Source organism: Glycine soja, chromosome 1 (assembly GCF_004193775.1).
Source record: "Glycine soja cultivar W05 chromosome 1, ASM419377v2, whole genome shotgun sequence".
NCBI lineage: Eukaryota > Viridiplantae > Streptophyta > Magnoliopsida > Fabales > Fabaceae > Glycine > Glycine soja.
This window is the reverse complement of record NC_041002.1, coordinates 37,579,892-37,592,476: the sequence shown is the minus strand read 5'-3', so window position 1 is coordinate 37,592,476 and position 12,585 is coordinate 37,579,892. Positions and strand designations below refer to the sequence as shown.

The 12,585-nt window shown below is 32.8% G+C and overlaps 1 long non-coding RNA gene across 1 annotated transcript; it reads right to left on the bottom strand.

Moving 5' to 3' along the window:
* Positions 1-10,662: 10,662 nt before the first annotated feature.
* Positions 10,663-12,576, bottom strand: LOC114415535. Its single transcript, XR_003667366.1, has 3 exons — positions 12,479-12,576; positions 11,831-11,872; positions 10,663-10,769 (listed from the first exon to the last, which is right to left on the bottom strand). It is a non-coding gene; the product is annotated as an uncharacterized LOC114415535 (long non-coding RNA).
* Between the last annotated feature and the right edge of the window lie 9 nt (positions 12,577-12,585).

The window sequence follows — 12,585 nt, the reverse complement described above, 5'->3', positions numbered from 1 at the left end:
AAAGCACATCTTACCAGCTTTGTTAAGGAGTCATCCCTTCCATGATGCCAGTCGATTGAATTTTGTCCAGCACATGGCTAAAGTCCTCCTCGGTAACTCCCCTCATCAACATTTTGAAGCCAATATAATTACCTATGTCATTAGTGACAAAAATCCCCATGCCCCTATTGAGTTGGGCTTGTCTTGTCTCACTCACTCCTTTAGAAAAATTCATACGAGACTTTTGAATATTAATTCTCAGCCCTAGCCAAGCCTTCTTGACAATGAGTTCAAAACCCTTGTGACTAGAACAAGTAGCCTGAAAGCGGAAGAGGCACTTTGGTTTGTTAGGTTGTTTTCCCCCACATCTCATAAGGAGCAGACTATGATCAAAATAGACTATACAGAGATACTCATTATAAGCCTCCATAAAAGCCATCCTTCAGTTCACATCGGCTAGGGCTCGATCGAGCCTTTTGGTAATATTGGAACCTGCCTTGCCTTTAAACCAAGTCAATTTATTGCCAGTTGCACCTAAATCTAGGAGGCTACACTCATCTAACATGTTCCTAAAAATAGAGGAATGGGAAAAGGAGAAGTTACACCTATGAACATCTAAGGGACTCAAGATATCATTGAAGTCACCCAGGAGCATCCATAAGATATCAATGTTACAATGCAAATTATTCTAGTAATCCTAAAGTGGATATCTTTTGTCAAACTGGGGCTTGGGGTAGACTAGTGTGCACACCCACTTATGTGAAGCCCTTACTATAGAGAAAGATACATCTTGGTCACACATATCTATAACTTGAAGAGTCAAGTTATAGTTGTTGGCTTGAAGAATCCAAATGCCACCAAAATGCCCTCTTGCTTCAGACAAGAAACATAAATTGTGACATTGATTGGACTATAATTGACTAGCTGAACTAAAAGCACAATGAGTCTCTAGAAGAATGACAAAATCAGGGTGATGATCCCTGAAAATTTTCTTTGTATGTCGCCTGCCTTTGGCATTAACCACCCCACACATGTACCCGAAAAGAATAGTGGTATCTTTGAACATATTCATGGGAAACCATATGGCAGAAAAAGTGGGGGTCACATGACCATATCCATGTTCGTTGTAGGGGCAACAATCTCCAATTGAGAACTCCCTTGAGAGAAGGAATCATTGTCCTTTGAATGTCTAGGTCCCGGGTCTTGTGGGTGATAATTAAAACATAGGATCTTAACTGGAGCATTACCCTTGGAAGGGCATGAATTGGTAACCCCAACTGGATTAAGGCTCATTGCCAAAATAGCAATAACCTATGTATTATGGCTCGTGCTAACTGCATGGGGCACCATTTGTTGGGATCCCTCCTTAATTGGAGAGGTTCTAGAAAATTATAGAGTTTTCTAGAAAAGTGTAGAATTTTCTAAAACGTCTTGGAGAACTCTAGAGTAATGTAGAACTCTCTAAAAGCTTGTGGAAGAATGTGGAAACCTGTGAAATATTCTGGAGACGTGTGGAACCTTCTGAAACCTTATGGAAGAGTATGGAAGGGAGTAGAAGAGTGTAGAGACTCCTAGAATGTGTGGAGCATTCTAGAGAATTAATCTTCACCCTAGAATACAAGTAATCTCCACCATTCATTGTTGAGGTGGAGTAGTATAAATAAGGGTAGGAGCCTTCATACCTAACCATCCAAGACAAAGAGTGAATCCACTTCTTAGAGTGAGAAAGAGCCTCTTTGAGAGAGAAGATAAATAGCTTGGGAAGTCTCTATCCTCAAGCTTGAGTGAGCCACCATAGAGTGAGTCAATTTTGTAAATACATTCTTGTAACCCTACTATCATTTTGTATAGTGGAAGAATCTTCATATTGGAGAATTATAATCGTGTGCTCCCATTACTATATTTAATTACTAAATGTCTATCTTAACTTCACGAAGCGGGAAAGTCCAAGTTTTCCCAACACCATTATCTCTTTGTTCTTGGTAGTTTTAGGAGTGGTCAAAGCATTTGACCCCAAGGTGGGCTTTAATTGACCATTAGTGATAACACAAACTCTTTTTTTTTCCATTATTGTGTGTGACTTTAGTGTCTTTGTCCAAAGAAAAGTAACTTTGTGCCTTGGCCTTACTTGTAGTTATTGTTGCATTATATCCCAAGAAAATAAAGGACACTTCTTGATTAAGAGGAGAGAACTTATTTCAATTATTATTGACAAATTGCATTTGTTCCCTCCCCCCTGATTGCATTGAATCCAAACGAATCCTAGCCAATCCCTATGTAGAATAGACGGATCATTTCGTTGCTGAGATTGCAACCTTTCAGGCGGAATGGCTGCTAGAGTAGGCTAGGTCATGGGAGGCATTCATGCATCAAGTTTTCCGAGGATCCCCGTCGTAGATGATCCCCAGAGTTTGGACAGGTTCTTGTCACATTCCCATATTTCCACACTGTGCACATATGATATTTAGACCTTTATATCCTATATTGTACCAAACCCCATTTAAGCAATGCTTACCAACAATCGGCTAGGACAAATCAAGTTCCACACGGAGCCTAGCAAAATGACCCCTCGTCATATCTATTGTTCTATGATCAACCTTTATTGGATTGCATATTGTAGAAGGAATGGATAAGAGGACACTTTCATCATAAAATATCATTCCAGATTAGGAAAACAGACCCAAGGAAATCTTTTCTCCACTGTTGCATCTGTTGTAGAGAATTATGGTGTCCATGGTCTAACTATGAGGTAATCTAGTTGGTCAAGATATTTGACACTCTTATAAGATGTTTCCTCTCATAAGATGTCATATATATAACACGACTCCTATGAGAGCACTTCCTTATGTGGGAACATGAGAATAATTAATAGCAATCATTAGATCATGATTAAAAATAATAGACAATAGAGATTAAAATATTTAAAATTCAAATTAAAATCTAATATAATCACTAAATCTCTAAAAGATTCACTAAACAAATCATGTCCTAAAGTATATCAATTATCATTAACTCATCACCATCACCATGATCATTACCACCTCCGCTGCCATGACCATCATTGTCGTCATCGGTAGTGGTGATGGCGGCAGCAACGGTGACGATGATCATGGTGACAAAGGTTGTGGTGGTGGTTGATGACGATGGTGGCTACAGTGATGATCATGGTGGTGGAAGCAATAGTAGTGGTCATGGTGGTGGTAGTGACGACAACGACAAAGGTCATGACAGTTGACGACGATGATGATGGTTGCAGCGGTGGTCATGATGGTGATGGTGATGAGTTAATTAAGATATTTTTGGAAATGATAATTGAAATGTTTATATATTTATTTGTTGTTTGGTTAATCTTAAGGAAATTTGATGGTATATTATATTTTTTATTTATAATTATTTAATCTCAATCCTCTATTATTTATAATCTTCACTCCTGTGAGAACATTTTCTTAATGTTGTTATTAGTTGTTCTCATAGGAGTCAAGATTAAAAATAATAAATGGTTGAGATTAAAAAATTATAAATTAAAATTAAAATCTAATATAATAATCAAATCTCTAAAAGATTCAACAAACAAAAATTAAAATCACAATTATCAATTCCTAAAATATATCAATCAACCCATCATCATCATCACATGATTGTCGCTACCATCATCATCATCACCGCTGCAACCACTATCATGATTGCCACGACCACCATCGTCAATTGCCACCACCTCCACCACAACCACCAACCGTCATGATTGTTGTCATCGTTGCTTCCGCCACCACCATGATTATCATTGCCACCATTGTGACTACCGTGGTAGTGGTGTCATGGCGAGAGAGGTAGTGATAGTCATAGTGATAGTGATGATGATGGATTAATAATAATTGAGATATTTTAGGACGTGACAATTGATATCTTTTATATATTTAATTTGTTTTGTTTAGAGATTATGGTTATATTAGATTCTAATTTGAATTTTCAAATATTTTAATTTCAACTATCTATTATTTTTAATCTTGATCTAATGTATACCAATGTAACTTTGATTAATTATTACATTATTTAATAACTTTTAATTGAATAATAGTTTGTTTTCTTAAAATCCATTGTTATTGATATGAAGTATTTATCCTAAAAAATAAGAGTCTTAGAAATATTTTATTTTGAAAAGTTTAAAGAGTGTCACTCCTCCATTTTGAACACCCCCCAACCAATGTTGAACAATCCTCACAGTATGCTCCCCACACAAATTAGCACAATTAAAAATGTTTACCGTCCAGGTAATGTGCAACTTACATGACTTTTAGTGAATTTTATTTCTTAAAACACTTTTTCTTCAACCTTAGAAACACTACAGGTCTGCTGAAAAAAGAAATAAAAAACAGGCTCATGGGAAATGTTATTGTTCAAATAAAAATTGTCAACCATTTTTTTTCACCATTCCCACACATCATCGTCAATGTCATCTTCCGATTTGCCAAAACCCAAACATAATGTAGTTCAAAATCAAAGCCAGATATGTATATGTACATTTACTCACACTTATCACCAAGACAAATTTAATAAGTATACAACAATTTACAAATGCAAAACATATTGCTACATTTAATCTCAAATTTCAATTTACAAGTTCAAAAAAAGGAAAATTGAATAAATATTTTAAGAATAAAAGAAAATAAAATATAGAAAGTTAAAATTAGTGATTTTAAAAATTTTCAAAAACGTTAAAAGCTACTTAAAAAAACTTATTTATCAAACAATCAAACAAGTTTTTTAGCTGGTAAAAAAGCTAGAAACTAGCTAAAATGGCTTGTCGAATTTGACCTTGCCTTAGGCTATGTCTGGTAAAACTAGTTGAAAACTATTTGGTAACTGAAATTTAAAAGCTATCTTATTAAATCATAAGTATTTGCTAAAATTATCAGTTGAAATTGTAACTCCCTGAAATTTTGATAACTGAAAATTGATGTTTGATGCATTTCTTGTGTTATTTGATTATTTGATTAATTTGGATGAGTTGAGGTGTTGTGTGAATTATATATATGTGATTTCTTGGTGTGGATATCAGGTTATGTGGAATTCAATTGACCTATGTTAGAATTGTGAGATTTCAAGTTTTACCCAAATCTGTTTCGGTAAAACCGTGATCCCAAACTCATTAACCGTTGAATTGCCTTCAAACACAAATAGTAGGTTCTTGACTCATGTTTGTATGTTTTGACCATTGGGATTTTTCAGATAACATCTTCGGATAGAGCGCTAATCGCAATTGCCAACCCGAGAGAGAAATTCGCTTAGCGAGACAAGTGCGCTAAGCATAATCCCAACCCGAGGAAGTAATTCGCCGATAACAGAACACTTAGGATCATCTTGAAAACATGTATAAACAGAAAGGAACTTGACCCTAACTACAACCTACCGATAGAACCAAATTTATCAAAAAGAGGGTGACCCTAACCTCGACCTGCCGGTAGAACCAATACTATCACTTCTTAACCCAAGAACAAAGGAAAAACTCTCACAATAGAAGAACTCTCAAATTTTACTAATCTTCCCATTCTTCAACAAAGTGTTTAAGGAGTCTATTTATACTCCTGCTAGTAACCCTAATTTAGGCCCAAGGTCCAATAACTAATTTAATAATTAAAAGACTTTAAAATAACAATAAAAGGTCGTGACAACCTACTACAAGTTCAAAAATAGACCCAAAGTATAATTAAAAATGCAAATAAATCATATTCTAAATTTTGGCTAAAATTTATGAGTATGTTGGGCTTAATTATTATCTAATCAACCAAATATTAACAGTCCACCAAAATTGATCAACTCAACCCATGAATGATTCTTGTCTTGTAAATTAGGCTTCCCAAAGTGATTCTTCAAGTTGACCTCAAAGCATCTTCATCAATTTGTAGGAGAGTAACCCAATTAGGTGTCGCCCTTAATTCCACATTGGTCTTCTTTCTCTTTGATTTTTAAAATCAAGCCTTGCAATGCTTGTTTCATCCTCTCAGTCTTGGACCTTGTCATAGGAACTCCAATCCCCTGTAAAGGATCATTAGATGAGCTGGTTCCACCTCCATCATTCACTCAGCGCGAAAGGTGGTGCTTAGCGCCAAAATTAGAGTTTTACTTAGTGAGACGAGCTCACTAAGCAAGATCTATAGATTATAAATATATTTTCCAATGTGAAAAATATGGTTAGTAACAAGCCACTATTGCTTGCCGTCGGACCACCGTGCAAAGAAGAACACTTTAATCGGAGTAGAATCTTCAAAATCCACCTCAAGGATTCGGTAGAGAAATAGAGCTCTCAGCCCTTCTTTCATAGTTTCTTCAAGGTAACCTTGATTTTATGTCTTCTCCTAGTTAGTTTGGGCTTATCTTAGTATCTCTTATGATTTGGGTACCTTAATAAGATGTTCTCATACTACCTTTGAGAAACCCTTCAAAATGAGTCGTTATAAAAGTTACCCTTTTGTAAAATTGATGTTGTTTTTGTGACTTTCGTTGAACCCCGGTCACATTGGCGTGATCGAAATTTCAAAATGAGTTCTCTTTGATGTAGACTCCAAAACACCCCTTAGCCCTTTTTTTTAAAATTTGGATGGGTATTTGACCCCAAATGTTGATATTATCATTGTCCTTGAAGTCTATACTAAATTATCTTCGATTTGGTATATAAAACTATGTGTCTAGACCGACGGATGTGAACGCGAGAGACCTCTTAGCGACGTAGAGATGAGCTGATGGAGAGATATCGATACGTGAGGGGAGTTTATTTTTGGTTTACAACTTTGATATTGTAGCTGGGGTCAGGGATCCCAGCTATGGGAATGTATGTATGTTCCTGTGCATGTAGGTTTTCAAGAAAATTATGTTTTCGACTAATGGGATGTAATATATTTATTATTGATGAATTGAAATTGTGAATGATATTGTTGTTTTATGAGATTTGTGTTGTCGAAAGACCTGGAGAATGTGAATCCCAGGTATGAATTAAATGCATATATATCTGTAATGCGATTACATATGATATTAATGTTGATGATAATGTTAATATGAGATGATGTTGATGTTGATGAGGATATTGAGATGAGATGATGTTGATGTTGATAAGGATATTGAGATGAGATGATGTTGATGTTGATGCTGATAATGACATTGAAATGAGATGATGTTGATGTTGATGATGTCATTGTGATGTGTATTGTGTATGTACATGGGAAGTGCAATGACCATGTTGGATATCCCTGCAGGGGGAAATAAAGTGGTTAAAGAGTTTTGAGCAACCCTAGAGAAAGAAGGGGATGACTTATAATCTTTAACTATCCACGGTCAGTGCATTGATGATACTCATGTTTCATACTTCATATTGCATGAATATAGTATAAATTTTATCAATAAGTACTTGTAGTTTTTCATGAGAAAAAATATTTGTACTTGGGGGCATGTCACTTGATTTGGGACTTCTCAGCCTGATCACCATGGGGGGAGGGGGAGTTATCTATGCACGACATGGTGACCTCGACACTTGTTACCTAGCTTTCATAAGTGAAAGTGTCGTGTGGACATGCTTAGGCTATTTCCTGACAAATGGTATCACATTGCATTTTGAGAGTTGAGTTAGGTGCATGCATCATTCTAAGCATGATTGATTTGAATCGTCTTTGTTAAGTGTATGTTGAACTAACGGATTATTGAAAATGATTATGGTTTTTGTTAGTGTTTCTTGCTAATCAATGTCATCTAATACTTGTGTATTCTTTTTATAATAAACTCACCCTTGCAATTTTGTACCGTGTGGTTGGTACCTGTGATGATCATGACCCTTCCTTTGTAGGAGCAAATGAACAACAGTAGATGATGTGGAGGGAGATTCTTTTGCTGGAGCCGACAGACCAACATAATAACGTTGAGATTATTTTGGGATAGAGTTATGTTTTGTTACCAACTTCTCTGTAGTTGGTTCCTTAATTCTTTTGATTTGGACATGTAAATATCATACTTGTATAAACTAAATTACTCTTTGTCATGTAAATGATGTATAATGGTTAATGTGTGTGTGTGTGTGTGTGTGTGTGTTCAGTTAATTATTTGTGCGTTGTTTGGTGAAAATATTGTAAAAAATTTATCCTTGTTTTCGAAATCAAATTAATTGAGTTTTCACTTAAAAATTGAAATGTTGCGTCTTATAGTTAGTGATATCATAGCGACGAGACAGGTCATTATAGAAATAACTGAACATATTTATGTAATCTTTTTATGCAAAAATTAATTTGATTTTCTTGATAAAAAAATATTTTGTAGTATTTTTAATTTTAGTATTAAATTAATTTTAAGCAGTTATAGATTTTTATTTATATAATATCCACACAAAAAATCGTATAAACTTATTATATATCACTATCAATATCATATATAATAAAAGAAAAGATAAAAACTAGAAACTTCTATCACATGTAAAAAAAAGGGGTAAAAATAATTAAACTTTATCATAAATAGAAATGCTTAAAAAAGGAAATCTAATAAATGTAAGGACAAAAAGAAAATAAATATAAAAAGTTAGAAGTTAGTGTTTTAAAAAACGCTATGTTTGACAAAACTATTTGAAAGCCGAAAAGTTAATTAGTAGCTGAAAGCACAAAAACTATGTTATTGAATCACAAGTATTTGGTAAAATTATCTGCTAAAATAATTGAAAATGTAAAATTACATAAATGAAAATATATGTAATATTTTTATTAAAAAATTATATGATTTTTTGGATAAAAATATATTTTGTAGTGTTTTTTTATCTGTAAGAATTGAAGACATGTCAAGTGGTTTACAATAATTCATAAGTCATGTTCAACCAATTGAGTCAGACCCCTTTGACTTTCTAATTTTAGTATTAAATTAATTTTAAACACTTCTAGCTTTTTATTTATAAAATTTCAAAAAAAAAGCTAAAAATTGACACTTTAAAAAATATTATTTCAAGTAATGTTTTAAAAAACGTTAGAAGTTACTAAAAAACTTATTTACCAAAAAGTCAAATAAGTTTTTTAGCTAATGAAAAAAGTTAAAAACTAACTAATATGTCTTGCCAAACAAACATAAGAAACATCTAAAAAAAACGTTAGAAATTACTAAAAAAACTCGTTTACCAAACAATCAAACAAGTTTTTTAACTATTAAAAAAAATTAAAAGTGAACTGAAATACCTTATCCATTAAGCATTGGAGTACCTTGTTGATGTTCTTCTCATTTTCCAAGGTGTATCAATATAAACGACAAGTTTATTTAAACTTAAAAAAATAGCTTTAAAATAAACATTTTTATATAATCATTTTTTTAATTTTTAAAATAAACAAAAAACTAATTTATTTTGACCGTAACAATTTAGATAAACACACTAAAAAACAAAAAAATTACTTATTTTATTAAAATAAACCCTTATTTCAACAAATAAGTTTAAACAAATCTTTCTCATTTACTACTTTTAACTACTCATAAGACAAAATTAACTATATTTTCACATATAATTATGTGACAATCATTAACCTCATCACTATTAATCAATTGGTAAACAAAAAATAGCCATCATTCGACATTTCAATGACCTAATAACACTATTAACTACACGAATAATTACATACAATTACCATGTGTTTGGATGGGGGATTTAGAAATTTCTAGAAAATTCAAATGCACAACATTTTAATTGTCTTGATTTAAATTCCTTTCATTTTGTAAATATTTTGTTTGGATGAGGCAATTCAATTGCTTGTCTTTTAATTTCCTTGTTTCGATAAAGTAATTCAATTTCAATGAAATTCAAATTTTTATTTTTAAATATTTATTTAAAAATTAAAATTTCAATATTGAATGAAAATAAATATGAGTCATTTTTTAAATAGTTAAATATTAAAAATAAATTTAATGCTATACAATATTTAATAATCAATTTTTTTAATATTTAATAATTAAATAATCAAAATAATTTTAATGCTAAACAATTTTGAATCTTACATAATATTCTTGTAGTAACACAAAAAAAAACTTGGATTAAAAAATACTCTGTAAAATATTAAAGATGAATGATATGTAATCCAAATTTTTAATTTAAATTAAATTATACCATTTCGACTAAAATCCCCATATATGTAAACAAAACTTATAACACTGTGCATGTGAGTTCACGCACCACAACACTATTTCACTTGAGAAACAGAACCAATGTGTTAACCACTGCTAATCGATAAGTTTGGAGACTATGGATAGCTTGGATAGACAGAGAAATCCCCAAAATGCAACAACAACAAAAAATAAAATGATAAAAGTTAAAAAATTTGTGATGAAGGTTCAGAAGACCTTGGAAGAGAGCCTGGTTTTCAATCTGCCATCAGAATTCCAACTAGCCTAAACAAAATTTCCAGATGTTACTGAAAAAACTATTCTTTATATTTTAACTTACTATTTCCTGTGATTATTGTTTTAAAATTGTGGTATAGGTCAATATTCTAGGTTCAATTTCACCTTCAAGGTCATGCATCTATAAGAGAAGAGCATTGCATATTAAGATTACAAACAATATCCATGCAAATTAACCCTTAAAAATTTACTGTTCATCAATGACAACATTTTATCAAGGTAATTTGTGAATAAAGCAGAAGCAAGAATAAATAGGATTGAAGAACACCCCCCCCCCCCCCCCCCCCCCCCAAAAAAAAAAAACATAGATAATGATGATGGAATAAATGTCTCAGTGTCTGCACATAGTGTTCATCTGGAATACAATTGTGCTGCTTCTGAAGTTTCTGCACTTGCACCAAAACCATAGCAAGCAATTATCAGTATTGAAAAAGAAAAGAAAAGAAAGCTATATTATGAAATGAGTACTGAGTAGCATCACAATATTATCACTGTAAACAACATTAGGGTCTCAGCATACTTCATAAAATTATATTGTTGAAGATAACAAAAAAGAAAAAAGACACATTCAACAGTTGTTCTATGGGATTGAACAGTAACTACCAGAACATACTTTGCAAATCAGATTTAAATAAAAGGCAGAATAATAGAGGGGAGCAAAGGGAGAAATTTTAAATAGCAATTTCCAACAACAATTAAATAATCACTCGTCAAATCTCACATCTAGATCTTTAACGACTATTACTTGAAAAAAATCAGATGCCATTGGGTAAACAGAACCTACAAACTCCTAATCCTAAAAATCAAATTTCCTGATGTGTTTTGAAATACAATTAATCAGAAGAATTTCACTAACTAGTGAATTACAGACATTTCCTCACTCCATATCAAGGTTTTGAAGACCATACCAGTCATTGAACCAATAAAGGGAAGTCTCCCCAGTTTACTGCTTTCAAAGCCAGTTTTAAGTATTGTGGTTCTTAGTTAATCTGGAAGCATGACTGTCTGGCCATTGATCCACTTTTCCAGTTCAGACCAGCTTGTCCAGTTTTCAGAATCAGAACTATTCTACTTTTATAGCACTTAATGATTGAGATAGAAAATTGATAAGACTCGGACTAAATGTTTATTATTACTCAGTCAGAAAACATGCCCCAAGAACACTGTTTTCCCAAATATATATGATTTTGAGCTCTCAATTCAAAGTCTTTTTCGAATGTTACATCAGTATTAAACCCACTATTGCTTGAGCATGTTTACCAAGATTCCATTAGACAGTTACAATTATTTGGAACTATAAGCACAATTAACACAACTTCCAAGTACCTAGCCTGCCTTGAATTAATAATTTTCACTCAAAAGCAAAGAACGTGTGTCACTATTATGTATAACAGATTAGGATAACAGTAACAACATAAAAATAGAAAACTAAAATTAGAAAACTTACCAGATTCAGCTTTCCCTTGCCTGTATCAATTGGTGGACGTCTCTGTCAAGTTAGAAGAATATTAGATAGCTTTTTATTTATTATTAACACATTACAGACTTACAGGTATTTAGTACAGTATTGTATTCTAATTCAATTTTGAATTGTATGACTGCTTTCATATAAATATAATACCAACCAACTTTAGTAAATAAAACCAATACAGGAGTAGAGTAGAGTATCAGAGTCTGAAATTGTAGTTAAACTAACTTGTGATCGATTACATATTTTACAATATTTCTTAAAGACAAAAAAGATAACATCATCATCTACAACCACTTCTGCGTGCTTACGAACAACAGTGATCCAATTGAGAACCCAAAAAAACAAACCCAACTGCTTCCTCTGAACCGATATTAATTAACCTTATAAAACACTGCCCTCCCCAAAATTTATTAAGAACAGAACACAAACCAAAAACCTCAATCATAAAAAAAAACCAGCTCGATGACGTTCAATTGCATGAACCCCAAAAATTGAAAACTCCTTGATCAAAATAAAAAAAATGGAACAATAAACAATTAAGAAAAAAACAAAGAAAAGGATTGAAGAGAAAGAAGTGTGGAAAAGGAAGAGGTGATGGCATGGATCAATGAGGTGCAGACGAACCTAGAATCAAAGAGCAGAGAAAGAGGGAGGTGATATCTCGTGATGCCGCCGAGAGAGGGAGAGAGAGCTGGTGTGCAATGAGGAATTTTAATTCCTTTGTTTTTTGT